Genomic DNA, 16,744 nt, shown 5'->3' with positions numbered 1-16,744 from the left:
TTTGATAGTTGCACATGACGATATGAGCATGAGTCGTGTGAGTAATTATGCTTTTAGTTTAGGGCCACTGATTCAATTTTGCATAGAAATAGGGTTTATAGTATATTGTAAACATATCTAACATACAGTATAAATATAATACTACTAGTGGAATTTTTTCCCATAACAAATGTTTCTAGAAACTTTTGTACCTCAATTTTGTTACTATATAACTATATACGTCCAAGACTTTGTATAGTTTTGCATCAACATCATATATAGTGACTACAAAAATACATCTCCTCATATCGCAATCAATTTTATTTGTTTTGTCTAAAAAAATTAGTCTCATTTCTACCTGATAAATTTCTCTTATGTACCATTTTTGCTTTATATGTCTACTTAATTTATCAATTCTGCGTTAGAATGTAGGGATATTGGCACATGATATCATGTACTCCTTCCGTTTCGCCATAGTTGAGGCGAAACTTTTTGGCACGGAGTTTTAGAAAGGAATATCGGGTATGTTAAATAAATAGATAAAAAAGTAAGAGAGAGGAAAAGGTAGAGAGAATAAAGTATAAAGTGAATAAAGTAGAGATAATAAAGTAAGGGAGAGTAAAGTAAGAAAGAGAAAAAGGTTACCGTATATAGAAATGACTCAACTATGAAGAAACTTCCCGAAATGGAAAAATGACTCAACTATGAAGGAACGGAGGGAGTAACTTTCAAAAAGTTGAGTTTTTCCCACGAACTTTGAAATTGGCAAATAATATCCTGAACTTTATCCCAAGTTTATTATTTCCCACCAATGAATTTTTTTTGGCTATATTAATAGATTGAAGAACAAACTTGGAGGGTGTGCTTCAAGAAAAACTATTCTCAAAAATTGAAAATCTTGAAACTCTCGAAGTTGTTGTCAAGAAATTACAAAAATAATGATATTATTTGCCGGAATTTTTTTATTGGTGGAAAATAACAAACTCAGGGTAAAATTCGTGATTTGTTTACTAATTTCAAAGTTCGTGGAAAAAATCTAACTTTTTAAAAGTTACATAATATTAGGCATCAATAATATTAGGCGTCAATATCCCTATAACGTACTATCTTATTTACTGACTAAAGTTATTGACAGTGGAACGAGGGTATATAGCATTAAGCCAAACTAATATCTATCTAAAAAAACGATATTATGCATGTAAGTATACATCTGTATTTGTGACAAATTCATTACAAAAGTTTTTCATTTTCCAACAAAGTAATATGCACACGTCACATATATAAATACTGAAGAGTATCATTACACATTGCGCAGAAAGATTCAAAAGTAGATAATTACTAAAATCCAAATTAAAAAGAAATTTTCGATCGTGACAAATTGAATAAATTGGACACCTAGTCATGAGAATTAACCTCTTTTAACCACATGAAGACATGTATTTTGTAAGTGCAAGAATCCCTTAAAAACAAATAATTCATTCATTACTTCGGGAGTAAGTCGACCTTAATTTGTTGAATAATTTATTTACCAGTCTGTATTTTATTCACTTACTTATACTCATCCACACTATACATTTAATAATAGGTGCTACATATTGACAAGAAGATTCTGGAAGTAGTTTTATTATTTAATTAAATCACAAGTAGTAATAGTTTTACTGTCTCCTTTTGCAATAACAAATCTTTAGGTGTAAATGTGTAGACACTAGCTGTATGGTCAAACTAGATGATAGAATTATACTTATTAATAATTAATGATTCCATCAACCCTAATTCCAAAGTTTGTCCTTTAAATTTTTAATTCCTCCATGATAATTGTCTTCAATACTTAAAATATTAGTAATATTCTTGTCTAGCACAACAACCCTTAGCTTGGCTCAAGAGGAATTAATAAAATATAACAAGCCAAATTAATGTTCCACAATTTGTAGGTCAAATTTCAATCTCCCTACTGTCATGAAATTAGTTCAATGGCATCTCACATGGGTAATTGACTACTTATAATAACGATTGTATATATTCTGCTAAATTCAAGGACACATGATCACTATTCAAACATAGCTTACAAATTCATCGCAAATAATTAAGGTGCTAACTAGATTAATTGTACCAAAATACGTGAACCATGAAATCTGTATTTGTTGAATTATGATTATCATCAATATATAGCTTAATATCGGTCTTTACATGTGAGTTTTGGATGATCTTAATTTTGATACATGGTAGGTAACTAGAGAGATTGCATTAACATTGCAACCGATTTAATTTACTAGATAGTCCATTTTTAATTTAGGTTGTCAAAGTATTAGGAATCTCATTCCTTAGCGGCACGAGTTTAAATTCCTTAGTGGCACGAGTTTAAAGATTAAAAAAAAGTGAGTGAGAAAAAGTTAGTGGAATATGAGTCTCACTTGTATATATTAGTTTTAAATAAAATTTGAGTGGAATAAGTTGGTGGAATATGAGACCCTATTACCATTTATGGTAAAAGTGAATCGGGACTCCTATTTGCGGACGGACTAAAATGGAAAAACGAAACTCCTATTTGCGGATAGAGGGAGTATTTATTTATTTCTGCGAGAAGGTTGAATAAGAGAATATCGACTGTAAGTCCATAAGTTTTCTTATATACTTCCCATCACAGCTAAATATCTTGTTCTACACATAATTTGATGTAATGTTATTCACTTATTCAGTGTTAATTAAAAAAATAAAGAAATAAAATCACATTTTCTTTTTTATGAATATTTTAATTTAATTGGAACATCACAAAATCGAACATATGTCAATTTAAGTGTACGATATATAGTAGAAAGTAGAAACAGTTATGCATCCTAGTACATATCAATATTTTCAATAGTTGAGACTATACTTGAGCCACGAAAAAAATACATCTTTAATTATTTTTTGAATACATATTATATAGAAAGAGAGAAGGGTTAATTAAAGTGGGGCCATGCTCATATATGTGTGTGTGGGGAATACTGCAAAGTGGAGTGATAGATCACGCGATCAGTTTGTTAACTTTCATCACATGATTTACGAATCTATTGCCAACACTTTTCAACGACGGCGACTACACCCTTTCCTCTTTCGTCTTTCTTTCATTTTTATTTTTATTTTCAATTCTCTTTGCATCATCTTCACCATTTTCTTATTTTCCTTAATTGGAAAACGCCCCATCTCTACGAAATATTTGATGACATTAAATATTTTATTACATTGTAAATTGTCGAACTAACTTTGATGAGGCTGTTGATGGCAACAACATGAATTGCTTACATTAATTTTTAACTCGAATGGAGAATATTTGTGTTAGGGTTCAGCGGTGCACATCCGAACTCCATATTAGTATGATATAGTCTCGCTTTGGGCAAAGCTCTTACGGTTTTGCTCACCCGAAAACGCCTCATACTAATAGAGCTGGAGTAGCTCATATATATATACTCCCTCCGTCCCATTTTAGGAGTCCCGGTTTACTATTTTTTGGTGTCCCACTTTAGGAGTCCCGATTATAATATTCCATAACTGGTATTAGGCCCCACATTCCACTATTTTTTTCCACTAAAACTAATATAAAAAAGTAGGACCCACATTCCACTATTTATTTCCACTAACATTTTATTATAAAACTAATATAACTATCTTTTTTCACCAATTTTCCTTTACATTTCTTAAAACTTGTGCCGAACTCAACTGAGACTCCTAAAATAGAACGAAGGGAGTATATGTTTGCAACTCTTGTTCACTCTACACTGTTAAATATGGTTTGCTCCTCTTCGATTTGAATCTTAAAAATAATTTTGAGCCCAACATATCTCGTACTCACAGATACAATATCGAATTGGTAACTAAGAAATTGGTATATGTTTAAAAAAAGAGAGACAACCACGAGAGATTCTCTAATTGCCACTTATTTGAGACATTGACATATGCTTAATTATTAATAATAATGGATACATGACCCTCTATAGAATTCTCCCTTTTTCCCTTCTTCCCTTAAGCCATAGAAAAGAGACAATATTGGGAGATAACAAAATCGATTAATTAAAAATAGTGGGCATAGATATACGAATGTCGCCCAATTTCTTTTCATTTAATTTCATTTCTTCTATTCATAGTGCTAAAACCAATCATGAATCGTCCATTGCTTTAATCGATTATTCGTCTACAATGATCGAAACTCTACTTTTTTCTTAATTGGTCCATTGTTTTGCGCAAATGAGAGAAATTGCTTTCATTGAAAGAATGAAACAACAATAATTCTAGAAAAAAGTGTCTAAATAATATTTAAAAATATATAGTCATTAGTCCCTGGACCCTAATATAAATAAAATAATGAATCCCACAGCTGTTTCTCAATATATATATAGCTTTCCCTAATATATTTATCTAATCTAACCTATTTTGTTCAGTTTCTATTTTTGCTAAAAATGGAAAGACATTGCCCTAAAGTTAAGTTTAGCTTGTCTTTTTTGCAAAAACTAAGATGACCGCCATAAAATAAAATCTCATGCATTTTTCTTGAGTTCTACCACTACACATAAAACATTACTTAATTATATGAATGGACATACATAATGTATGCAGGTATGTGCAAATATATATTATTAATTGATTTCCAGTTATAGTCATTTCAAACCAGATGCACCCATTGTATTTTCTCAATTTAATATATAAATATTCCCTTTCTTGGAAAAATGACAACTGATAAATTATTTTTATTATGTCACAAACACCAGGGGCAAATATGTCCATCCAATTCTGTTTAACCTAAACAATCAAAACCCTAAATAATCCCAATAAATTCCACCCCATCTCTCTACTAGTACTTTATGTTCATTCAATGTCAAAACCCAGGGGTTAATTACCTATAAAATTGAAAATTGATCGAATTTTGATTTATATATTGCATTTTTCAAAATTTAAATAAAAAATCATAAATTTTCTAAATTCTCCGTTGTCCCATTAGATCAAATTTGTGCTATATATAACTCCATTTTCAATTTCTTAAGCTTGAAATTACGTTGTTCTCAGCCATCTATATATTGTCACATTAATATTAATTTACGTCCTTATACATTGATAACACCAAAATATCAGGCATGCGGTGGTATTTAAATTTTAAAAAAAGATGGAACAAATTAGAATTTATAGACTTTTAACTCAAAACATAATATTTGCAAATATGATTTTATAAACAAATCACTCAAAACATAATATTTGCAAAATACTTGATTTTATAGACGATTAACTCAAAATATAATATTTGCAAACTTTTTGATTTTATACACAATTAATTCAAACCATTTGCATTAAGAATTGATTTTTTTTAAAAATCCCAAATTGGAGGATAAATCCCTAATTTGAACAAATTAAAAATAATTTCCAGCTCATCACACCTCAAAACCTCCTCATAGTCATATATATACCACACTAACACACAAATTAAAACCCCCTTTCTCTGAAATCAGTGAAACCCTTTAATTCCCTCATTTTCTCTCTCTAATTTCTTCAATGGACGACAAGGGCGGGATTCCGCAGGGCCTAACCGCGGAGGAATTCGCCCAGCTGGAGCACGTGATCCGCACCTACCACACGTTCGACGCATTGCCCAACACATGCACCTCTCTCATCACGCAGCGGATCGACGCGCCGGCCGACGCGGTCTGGCCCCTGGTGCGCCGATTCGACAATCCCCAGCGCTACAAGCACTTCATCAAGAGCTGCCGCCTCACCGGCGACGGCGGCGTCGGCAGCATCCGCGAGGTCACCGTCGTCTCCGGCCTCCCCGCCTCCACCTCCACCGAGCGCCTCGAGATCCTCGACGACTCCCGCCACATCATCAGCTTCCGCGTCGTCGGCGGCGAGCACCGCCTCAACAACTACCGATCCGTCACCTCCGTCAACGAATTCACCATCGCCGCCGGCAAAACCTACACGATCGTCATCGAATCGTACATCGTCGACATTCCCGAGGGGAACACCGGCGAGGACACGAAGATGTTCACCGACACCGTCGTCAAACTCAATCTCCAGAAGCTCGGAGTGGTGGCGATCGCATCGATGCATGGCGGCGGCGCCGATTGAATTGATTTTGAGGTAGGGAATAATGGCGGAGGCGGCGGCGGTGGTGGTGGTTAGATATGTATTTGTTTTTAAATAATTAAGATATAATTAATTAATCATATGTAATGTTTGATTATTTTGGGGATATTTGATTAATTAGTGGCTAGAATTGAAACACGAAACGGTTTTTTTTTGTTCATGCAAGTTGGGAGGAATTTCATTTTCTATATTTGTGCATAATTATTTGAATAGTTTTAGCAGTCGAATTGTTTGGTGCGTTATTTATGCTGTGTCCACATTATCTCTTCATTGGACTTATTCTTATATATTCACTTTGATTTTACGGAATTAAATTTGATGTAGTTAAGCTGCAATTGGATAGTGTTAATTGGTTTCTTGAATTATTAGATGGGAAATTGTGAAAAAAAGTAATGTAGTCTACACACATTCTACTTATAGAGTGCGTGTGTGCGTGTGTGGTGTGTTCACACTTTTAAACATTTCTTTGATTTTGTGGGGTTGGAAGTTTCATTTAATTTTCAATGAATAAAGGTTTGATCTCTCATCTCATCGATTGTATTACAAATCTTGACCATTACTGTTTATTTTTCGTTTGGGTATTTTTATTTTTAATTTATTCTTTGATGACATATAGTAGTACTTTGAACAGGATAAGATGTACCCTAATTTCTATTTTTCTTTTTAATTTATAAGTTTTTCTTTGATGACCTGTACCTTTCCTATTCAAAGTATATGTCATTTTGGTATTTTCATTTTTTTCCCAATATATATGTCAATCTAGACTTTTCATCTTCAAGATTCTATCCTGTATTATCCCCCACAGAGATAAATATTCAATAAAAATATGTCCAGGCGACTAAATTTTATTTACTTGAGGAGTAAAAATTCAATGGTCTAAACATAATATATTGTTACATGGTGTGTCTAACCAATTATAATTATAGAAATCACTTCTCTTTTATTATTTTTTTCTAACTGCAATTGTAATTGGTTGGACACACAACATGGCATAGGAATATCCGTCTCAAAATGCACATTATAAAAAGCTGTCATTAATATCTAATTCATAATTTATTAGGGGGGTTTTGTGCAAAAATAAATTTTCTTAAATCATGAGTAGGCGGGAGTGTGAATCTTGAATTGATGGCTCATTTTTGGGCACTATTTAATTGCTACCTCAAAACAATATCCATTGACAATTGTACTTGTCATAAGCATTAATTAGATTGACATATATCTAACAAAATAATGCAGCCTGCATTGGCTTTATTTTCTTATCTAGCTATCGATACGAGAAACCCATGAATTTAAAGAAAAAGATACACATCCTTATCTTTACATTTATGACATATATAAATGTAGCATAGATATATGTACAATATATTAAATCTCCTATATGTATGAGTAAGTGTGTGTGTGTGTTTTAATTTCCTTAATCAGCATTACATCCATGAATTCATTACCTTTCAAAGATAAAGTGTGACCATGAATTACATTGAGTGTGTGTAATGAGAGATGAGAGAGAAAGGAAGAGAGAAGATGGAGTTTGTAAGTATGGATATAAAGTAGGTGAGCAACTTGCATTAAAGTTATTATGGTTGCGGCTGCAAAAATATGTCAACCCCATAATTCAATGGGATGGACAGCTTTTGTATCTTGAGAAACTTGTGAATTTTTTTTCTGCCATTGGAGACATGTGATTATCTCTCTCTCAAAACTAAATATATCTATGTTTTTTGGTCCATATTATGGTGTTCATTACATGTGCCCTTATGTGGGCTGGTATTCCTGTCCCATGAAAACATATATTTTGAGATGATTTGAATTTTTATTTACAAGTATGAGTTAAATAAAAAGAAAAAAATGATTGAAGTATTGTTAGTTAAGAATATTTTTTTATTTCTATTGGAAATATTTTTTTATACTAAAAGTAGAAATAGACTATTTTTATAGGACCTACTAAAATGGTACAACTGTCTATTTTTATGGGACGGACGAAGTATATTAATACCAACAACAGTATTGAATTATTTTTTTTATTTTAGTCATATTTTAGTGAAGAAAGAATAATTAAAATGGAAATTGGGAGTAGATAAATCTGTATGTGAGAAAGCCCATTGCAATTTAAAATTACAAGGCATTTAACTATCTCTAACAACGCTTAAATAGGCCCAATATACCGTAAGGCCCATTTTAATTTTATTGGGACAACTAATTTGGGCCGTTACAGGCACTGAATGTTTGGCTCATCCTTTTAGCGACCCACATTAATATACACACGAATCGAAAACACTCCTTTCATTACTCCTAATAAATTAATAATTTCTCGATATTTAACATTTCTTTAACTCTAAAAAATCAATTCCCGAAATCATTGATTACTTATTAAATTATACAATCTCGTACCTGAGGACTTTATAATTTACATATCTCACTTTAAAAAAGAAATAATTTTCTTACCCTTAAAATTTATTTATTTAGATTAACGATGTTTGGCGAAATTGGGCATTATATAATTGGAACAGGACATGTACATTTTCTTCTGTATGTGATCTTTAACGAATTTCATGTAGGACCGATATTGAGAGCATTGCAATCGGCCAGCGCAAAATCGGCGAGCGGATCGGCGTGGGCTCGCCGATCGCTCGTCGCTGGCCGAAACGCTAGCCGATCGGCTAGCCGCCATTGTGGAGGCCCGATCGGCCAGCGCCGATTTTTGATTTTTTTTTTTAAAATCATATATAAACGCGATTTTCGTTTCATTTTCATTTGCACCACTTGTTTTAACGAGTTTTCTCTCTCTCTAACTTTCTGTTCAAGAGCATCATCGAGTGACAACAACGAGTCCAGTCCGGCGACGAGCGGCTCTCAGACTCCCACAGTACCCGTGGGATCTGGATGGGGGCAGATGGGCCCGGGATTTAACATCCCTTGGAATCAGATGATGGGGATGATGGCTGGTGCGCCGGAGGGGGGGGGGGGGGCGATGGGGGGGAACCAGGGGGGTATGCCGGGGGGTATGCCGTGGGGGATGCCGTGGGGGATGCCGGGCGGCGGGCAGGGGAGCAGCGGGCAGTCAGCGGCCGGGTGGGGGGGTATGCCCCAGATGCAGCAGCAGATGATGCTGCAGCAGATGATGGGGATGATGTGGCAGGGGGGGATGCCGCACGGTATGCATCCCGGGATGCCGGGGGGGGTGCAGGGGTCACCGGGAGGGGACGCGGTATATCGGCCCTCGCTTGATTTTTTGACGGCTTCGTCTCACACGTCGACCCCGGTGGAGACGCAGTTCTCTGGCGATGACCTTCTGTCATTGCATGATATGGGGATCGATCTCGGGGACGATGATACTCCCGTTCAAGCGACGCCGGCCGCGCCGAGGAAGAAGACGAGGGGGAAGGGGAAGGGGAAGGCGGTCGGCGAGTCATCGCAGCCCACTGCCACCGGCCGGAGGAAGTGGACGGAGGATGAGTACGCCGCGGTGGCCAAGGGGTGGTTGGAGGTGTGCGACGATCCACTGGTTGCAAACAACCAGCGGGTCGTCAACATGTGGGCGAAGATCAGTGCTGCCTATAAGAGGCACTGCCCGCACGGGAAGGACTTCAGCAACAAGGAGGTCCGGAAGGGGTGGGAGCACACCAGGGCCGCGGTGGGCCGTTTTGCGAATTTGTACGCCAACGCCCTCCATCAGCTCAGAAGTGGGCAGACTAAGGACGACGCCCGGAGGATAGCCGCGAGCCAGTTCCCCTTGGAGGGGAAGTATAAGGAGTTCACCTTCTGGGAGTGCTTCTTGTTGCTGAAGGACTCGGAGAAGTTCCGGGCGGGGTGCGACGCTGGGTGGCCGAAGAAGCAGCGACTTAACTATAGCGGCGACAGCGGCAGCAGCGGCGGATCCCACGACCTCCCCCTGGATGCTGAGGAGTTTCCATCCCCTCCTTCATTTACTGGTCGCCCCCGCCCGGTTGGACAGAAGCGGGCGCAGCGGGCTGCGAGGGGCGGATCCCCCCTATCGCCCCGCGAGGTCCAGTCCTCCGCCCTCCTAGCCGCCCCACTCGAGTACACTATCCATTCGCGTAACCAAACGCGGGCTCAGATGTTACAGGTCTTCCGAGAGTGGAAGAACGCCACTGATCCCACGGAGAAGAGGTTTCTTTACGAGATGCTCGAGAGCATGCGTGCTGATTTAGAGATCGCGAGGTAACGGCTGGGGGGTTCCGACGTGGGCTCAGATACCACGGGTGGCGGCAGCGGCGGCGGCGACGAGGAGGGCGACGGCGACGGCGATGAGGAGTAGAGAGTGGCGGGGCTCGGGTGTTGAAGCCCTTTTTTTAAAAAAAAAATCATGTACTTTTTTTTTAATGGAATGGATTATTTTTCCCGTATATGTGCCGTAAATTTAATTCCGTATATCGCAATTTTAATTCCGTAAATGTAGTATATTTTGAATTGTTTTTATTGCGGCTGGCCTACGGCTGGCCTAAATCTGACGTGGCAGGTGGTTTTTTTAGTGTTGCTGACATGGCAGAGGAGAGAATGGCTGGCCTATTAACCATTGTGGATGCTCTGAAGAAGACAAATAAAATTTCGGATGTAGATATATACTATTTCGTGGAGTAGTAATTAATTTGTCAATTTGAAATTTTGTCCATACACTTACGAAATTGTAATCTAATCCACTCAAATTTACATACTACTACTAGTATTTTTCTTGTGGGGGATTTGAGGTATTGTAAATAGTTAACAAAATATTGAAGAGGGTTTGATATTTTGAATTTAGTGAATGAACTTTTGAGAAGGTGCAGTTTTTCAATTTGATTTAGAGAAGGGGACTCTTTATTTGGTTTTGTTTATTGAATATAGAGTTCAATTTGAATTACTTTTATTTTTAATAAAATTATTTTATCGTTGATATACCTTTTATAATACCCCCTCCGACTCCGTTCATCGATAAGTGTCTCATTTTGTCATTTTCGTCGATCCACCAATACAAGTCTCATTTACTTTTTATACCATTTTTGGTAATGGACCCCACATTCCACTAATTTTATCATATTCACATTTCATTATAAAAGTAATATATAAAAGTAGAATCTATCTTCCACTAACTTTTTCCTCACTAATTTTCTATTACATTTTTTAAAATTCATGTCCGGTCAAATGTGACCTTATAATGATGAACGGAGAGAGCAGTATGTAATTATAATATGTGCTCATAAATTAATCTTCTACATTATGAACGTGTAATGGATTCAATACCACATCAGTTTGTAGTACAATAAGAAAATTTACAAATCAAATAAATCTAGACAATTTATTGTCAAAGGCGACAATATCAGGCGTGTATGGTGCAGTTGTTGCAAAGAAATGGATAAGTTCTCTTCTGATAGTGAGGAATGCGCCCTAGCTCGAAGATTGTTACTCTAAGGGCGTGTTCGTTCTGTTACTCAAAAATGTGTTATTTCGTTACTTTATACTCCCTTTGATTCATAAAAATAAGGATATTTTTCATTTTTGGATGTCCCGTAAAAATGTCTTCTTCAATTTTTGATAACTTCTTTCTCTCTTATAAAGTGGACCTCTAAGGGCATCCACAATGGGGCGGAGGATGCGACGCCATAAGCCCCGCTCTATGCGCTGCCACATCAGCATTTTATCCTCCGCCCCTTCCACCTGCAATGGGGCGGACCTAAGCCCCGCCCTAAGCCCCGCCCTAAGTATTTTATTTATTATTTGAATATTTAAACACTATAATATTTACTTTTAATGTTTGCAAACATATCAATTAGCAAGAATAAATATAAAAACACTATAAATTAAAGACAAATCCTATTGTCAATATTTATTTTTTGTGCTTGCGAAAATGAAAAATTGTCGGAATTCATTATTGAATTTAGAGAGAAATTGAGATGAGGAAGAGAGTGGAGTGAAAGGTGTGAAATGAAGTAAAAAAATTGGTGATATATATAGAAGAAAATACAAAAGAAATTAAAAATTAAAATTAAAATGTATGCATCCTCCGCCCTATAGTCCGCACCCCTGCAATGGCGGACTAAGGGGCGGAGGATAGGCCGAAGGATGCATCCTCTGTGTCATAGTCCGTGGACGATGCATAGGGCGCAAAGGATAAAATGTGCATAGTCCGTGGTGCTGCAGTGGTGGACTAAGGGGTGGAGGATGCATCGTCCGTCGCATCCTCCGCCCCATTGTGGATGCTCTAATAAGAGTTTTGTTGGAATCAAATTAATAATTCACACAAATCTTTACATAAATCATACATGTCGAATACGATTAAACATAAAGCGGAAGTGTACATGGATTAAGATTCATAGTGCTTGATGTTCTTGACGATTCTGAAGTACAGAATTTAGTCTTCCAAGTGTCAACCCTTTTGACAGAGATTCGGTATTATGTATTTACGTCTGATCAATAGGAATGAGATTATATTGACTTATTTATAGGTTGCACTTACGGACCATAACCATATATTTAAAGAACAAGTCCTTAATTTTATTATAACTTTAGTTTCATCTATAACAAAAGTAAAGTTATACAAAGTAGTATCTGCATAATAGTCTTCATACTTTTATAGATAATCGTTTGACCCTATAAGTTATACTTCCTCTGTTCCTTATTAATAGAGACATTTCTTTTCGGCACGGAGATTAAGAATATTGTGTTAAATGATTGATTAATAAAGTAAGAGAGAATAAAGTAAAAGAGAGAATTATTTTGTGCCAAAAATAAAAATGACTCAATTAACTTGTAACTTCCCAAAATAGAAAAAATGACTCTGTTAGCATGGAATGGATGAAGTATAACCTTAATAGATCACGTAATCGGGTCAATCAATAAATAGTCATAAATATTATACAATATTTAGACGATTATGTTGGACCATATTAAAATGTTCCAACAGGTTTAACCACTTATCAAGTCAAGAGATAGAAAAAAGTCACAAGGATACCGAGCCTCGTCGAGACTAGGTTTGCGGAAAGAAAATAAACGATAGAAAGTAAAGAAAAATATGTTATTTCATTAATTAATTAATATGATAGAAAGTGAGGAGTATATAATAGTGGGGATACAATGAAATCATAGGAAAGTAAATCAATATCCTAACAATATATTGTTAGGAAAGTATATCCTAACAATATATTGAAAAGATATAGTAAATCAAGTGACAACTAAACTAACGGATATATACTTTTTATTTATATCTCTCTTATTCTTCTTTTACAAATTGTGTATTAATTTCTATGCAATCTCAAATGTTCATATTTTTATGGGATGGATACGTTGTGTGATGATAATTAGCTTACGGGAAATAGTAGAGGTGATCCCCAGTTGATGATCATATCCTCTTGAGAAACTTGAAAAATCATTATCTAATACTCCTTCCATCTTAATTAAGTTGAGTCAACTTTTAGGTACAAAGATTAAAAAATTGTATTGAAAAATAGGAAAGAAGAATAAAGTAGGATAGTTAAAGAGAGAGTAAAGTAGGTGATAAAATAAAGTAAGAGTGATAGGATGATTTTTTTTTTCTCAAAAAAAGAAATATGACTCAACTTAATTGGGACATCCCAAAAGGTATTTACAACTCAACTTAGTTGAGATGAATATATTATGCAGTAGTAATATTCAATATTTAATTAAAACGTCATATTTATAACATGGATCGCGGGCAATTAATAATAGAGTAAAGGCCAAAACTGGTCCTGAATATATGGTCATTTTACGATTTTGGTCCTAAACTTTACCATTTGAATTTTTTGTTCCTGCACATTTCAAATCGGATCACAATTGGTCCTCCGTTAACAATTTCGTTAGTATTTAACGGTCAACGATTTTAGTCACAGTTTTGACCAACTTAAGCAATTTTTTATTATTTAATAAGCAAAATTATTTTTTATAAATAAAATCATAAATTATTTAATATGAAAAAATCAAATGAAATAGAAATAATTATAAAAATCCGCCCTCTCAATCCACAAACGCACCGCCCTCTCAATTCTGCCACCGCCGCCGCGATAACTCAATTGGATTTCAGAAATTCGGCTCCTCCTCCTGCTCCTCCGGTGGCACCGTCGTCAAAGTATAACTCTTCGTCGGCGCACGACACGAATTGCAACAGCACCACGACGGAGGAGTCTCAAGCGCTGCCACAGCAGCGGGAAGAAAGCGGCGGCGATGTGGATTTGGAGCTGTCGATTGGGCTGCCTTCGCAGGCTAAGTATATGAAGAGTGCTTCTTTCAACTCGTCTTCGTCGGCCGAGTCGGAATCGATTCACAATTTCTTGTGGCCTGCGGCGGAGGTGGTGGTGGCGCCGCCCTCCTCCATGTGCGCATGTCGGAGTCTGGGTTTTCAGAAGGGGCAGTTTGGTAATTGCCAATCTTGTAACGGATTATATTGATACTTATCATTTTTTATAATGATTTTTTCATATTATTTATTGCACATTTTAAATGAATATGTATTAAAATAATTAAGAAAATAATTAGGTAGTAAAAAATCATAATTAACAGTCTAATTTGGTCAAAATCGGGATGAACCCGTTGACCGTTAAAAACTAACGGAATAGTTAGTCCAGGACCAATTGTGATCCGATTTGAAATATGGAGGACCAAAAAATTCAAAAGATAAAGTTTAGGACCAAAATCGTAAAATGGTCATATGTTGAAGACACATTTTTAGTTGAACTCTTAATAATACTACTACACCTACAATATTAACTCTTCGTGGATCGAATTTATATTAAGGGCCTTAATTAAGTTCGGCTTATTAGGAGACCCGGTCTTAAATAGAGAAACATGTTAAGGTTATTTACATGTAATTACACGAATTTGCAATATTTTCTATTTTTTCATTGAACTCAATTTTTTAAATATAAATAAATGAACTTTGGGTTATTTTGATTTTTCAACGACAAAAAATCAAAACCAACGTGGCAAATTAAAATCCAGGTGGCAATCAATAACATTTTAGTTTAATTAATTAAAATACCACATCATTAACCCTCCACCTCACTTATTGCAATACCCTTTTCTCTTCGGCTAATCCCTTCCCCTTTCTTTCTGTAAAATTATGTATCCATTCCCGCTTACTAGGCTCTTTTTTTTTTTTTTTGCTATGACTGTCCACCCAATATTCGAGCTATAAGAGTGAATAAACGCATAAATTTTGAGGTTGAATTATTGATAGAGTGACAAGAGTTGAAATCTGTCTTGCATAAATTATCAATACAAAGATTTTGTACAAAATATAAATTAATCCTACTTTAGGAGTACGGTTTGCCTTGTATGTTTGCTTTATGCATTCTAGGGAGATACTAGTAGATTGAATAAATAAAGAGATGTTAATCGGGTCAGTCCAGCAGGTTTTAGAGTCCATTCTATTTAGGTATAGATTAATTGGGTTGTGATTTTTATTGGATTATAAGTATTCAATCCTAACCATAAATATTGAGTTTCGGGGTAGGTCTAACCTACCAGGCCAACCCATCGGATTGCGGGTTAATCATATAGTAATTTTATTGAGTTAGAAATTTGCAACGCTAACCTTCAAAAGTGAGTGTGATATTCATGTTAGCCTACGAATTCCGGGCTACACTGACATCTCCAGAATGAGTAATTAGAATAGTAGTAGTACTTCATTCGTCCCAACTAAAATGACATATTTCTTAGTCGGCACATTTTAGGTGGTTAATTAGAAAGAGAACAAGTATTAATGGAAGAGAGAGTTGCATATTTAATTGGAGAGAGAAAAATGTGTTTGAATGATAGAGAGAAAAAAATTACTAAAAATAGAAATATGTGTATTGTTTGGGATAGAGGGACTATTATTTATTACTCCTTAGAGCATCATTAACGTAGACGGGCCAGACCGCACCTGGGTCCCAACCCGCGGCCTGCGCGTTGGAGGAGAGAGGGGATGGAGCTGGGCCGTGCCTGGTTGCCGTCCGGCCTGACGTTGGAGACTCCCGGGACGGACCTGGTCGGGGGTCCGGCCTAGGTTATGGGGTGTTCGGGCCAGACCCGAACCCCCAATTCGTTTTTTTTCTTCGAAATTTTGCCTATTTATATACTATTTGTTCAACATTTTAACCAATTTCTCACTGTATTTTCTAGGAATTGTAACTTTTATATTCTAAGGTTTGTAATTTTTAATTTATAGGGTTTGTAATTTTTTATTTTCGATTGAACAATGAATTTTCCGTGTTTTAATTGTTAACGTGTTCTATTTTACGAGTAAAATAGGTTGTAGTTGTGAATAGTGCAATTTAATAGTTGGATCTGGATGAAGCCTGCAGGGTTATAGGAATTATAGTGCAATGCAAAAATTAGAGAAATAATAATATGGAAGGGACTTGAGGTCTCAATCTAGCCAGGGTGATGTGCAAGACTCTGGTAGATGAAATTCATATAGGATTCCATCGCTTTTGAAGGAATTTCGTGGATTAATCGAATAATAAACATCTCTACAATTGAAGGCAGTCTATTTCATCCAAAAACAAGTATTGGTATTTTTCCATCCAATTTTAGCTTATGTCATGCTCCAACAATGATAGCCTAACTTTAGACTTGAGTTTAACACTTAATTATTGGAAATGATTTGTAAAATGGACTAGTGTACTACTTATTTCGATATATCAAAACTATTTTCGATTTTCCTCAT

The 16,744-nt window shown here is 35.9% G+C and overlaps 1 pseudogene; it reads left to right on the top strand.

Annotated features, from left to right (window-relative positions):
- The first annotated feature begins 5,426 nt into the window (after nt 1–5,426).
- On the top strand, nt 5,427–6,333 carry LOC125211776 (abscisic acid receptor PYL2 pseudogene; annotated as a pseudogene).
- Nucleotides 6,334–16,744: the final 10,411 nt, after the last annotated feature.

Source organism: Salvia hispanica, chromosome 3 (genome assembly GCF_029641045.1).
Source record: "Salvia hispanica isolate PSC_SH4W2 chromosome 3, Shi_PSC_v1, whole genome shotgun sequence".
Lineage (NCBI taxonomy): Eukaryota > Viridiplantae > Streptophyta > Magnoliopsida > Lamiales > Lamiaceae > Salvia > Salvia hispanica.
Note: the sequence above shows the minus strand (reverse complement) of the source record. Positions and strands in the feature narration are given on the sequence as shown.